The sequence below is a fragment of the Colias philodice genome, chromosome 14, assembly GCF_061535455.1.
Source record: "Colias philodice isolate Cphi_HAF_F1 chromosome 14, ilColPhil1 Martin Lab GWU primary, whole genome shotgun sequence".
In the NCBI taxonomy this organism is placed as follows: domain Eukaryota; kingdom Metazoa; phylum Arthropoda; class Insecta; order Lepidoptera; family Pieridae; genus Colias; species Colias philodice.
In genome coordinates, this window is record NC_143099.1 from 5,408,144 (window position 1) to 5,409,983 (window position 1,840).

Here is a 1,840-nt window from a genome sequence, read left to right on the forward strand (position 1 = left end):
TTATTGTGTTTTATTTTACAGTCTCCTACACATGCATCCCAAAATATTTAAGTATACCTAATATCATAATTATCTCTTGAAAATTTTCAATGCCAGTGTGTGGCTATGAAGAAATTACTACTGCAATAATGTGATTTTATTAATAGCTGTAAACATTTATTATTATTATCTATAGAAATATAATATGTTATAACAATCAAAATAATATATCGTAAACATAGTCAATAACTCAATATACGTATTCAATACACTTTAAATTCTTAATTAAGCTTCTACGTTACATAAGCCAATTAAATATACGTGGCAGGTCGGTGCAGCTAACAACCCCTATAATGTTACAACATCTAAGAATCGATACTTAACCACACTCCAAATTGATAAAAAGCATAAAGCACTCACTCAAGCTCATATTCACTAATATTGCTTCACTTCTGAGAAATATTATTACGCTTCGCTTGTTTACAAACTGCACCCCCTATTCTAGCTATATCACGTAGCTCTGATGAGTTACGTGTCAAAAACACAAAACAGCAATCCGATTAACTTTAATACTGAGGCAAAAAAGCTTGCTTATTTGACAAACTCCCCTGAGCAGCAATACGGACGGATCTTGTTAACGAGTGCCATGTTTTGCCGACCAGAGGGCTTGTAACGTTTAATATTGTTTGAATTATGCCCCCACACGCTTAATATAAGGTGGTTACAGTAAATGGGTTTAAATATTCCGACTCTTGACACGTCAGTTATAACAGCGGATATTAAACTGTAATTCTCAAGAGCGTAGTTCGTAGGTATTGCTTTTTATTTCGTTTCATTTGATGATTAATGTTTTCCTATGTGGGAGCTTAAATTTGTTTACTTATGCTTTTTATTTCCAATAGCTATTGATTGGAAGGGCAAACGGAAAATCATTACATTGTATTATTATATTATGGACTATCGCTATCACTGATGAAATGACACATCGGATTTAGGTTTAGGTTATTATCAATATATTTATTTTATTCTTGTGAAAATCGATAGACATTTTTAAAGTAAATAAGAAATACAATAAAAGAACAGATTATTATTTAATTCTTAACTATCGTTTAAGGTACTCTAGATTTTTTAAATTCTGTCATAGGTATAAACTATTATGTTAATTTAAAAGTAAATAGCACAATTGTAATTTTTACACTATTTACGACGGCAAAATGTGTAAGTAACTAATACTGAAAGTAATTATTCCACAATACTCCTGTGGAATAAAATATGTATCTATGTAATTTGATTTGTTGAACAAAGAACGAATATATCTTTCACAATACCAATATTTGCGCACTTCTATATCCACATCACGAAAATATGATCAGAATGTATTATGTAACGAAACAATAACCAAGTATGCTTAAATATAGGGCAAATCCGGCGAAAACGGGATTTCTAGTTGCCATAATGAGCGCCGGAAAATAATAGGTCATTACAATAAACTCACACCTCTTGCTTTTATCCTACTTTTGTATTCTGCACTGTATTCTCTTCACTGTTCCTTTCATGTGAGATTTACGAGCGACTATAGAGCTATTAACTCGTGTGTTATGTTTTATTTCGTGTACTTTATCGTGTATGAATTACATTAGAATTGGCGTGTACGACCTAACTTTTCTTTGATTAATTAGACTGCGTATTCAGGCCGAGATATTGTCTTTATTTCCTATTATATTTGTTGTTAACAAATTGCAGCTAATTTTTGTTATATTGTATACATGAAATGCTATCTCTTTAAAGTCCACATTCATTAGATACTTTTTATTCAAATTAAAAACACATAAGTCATATAATAAAGCATCATAATATTGCA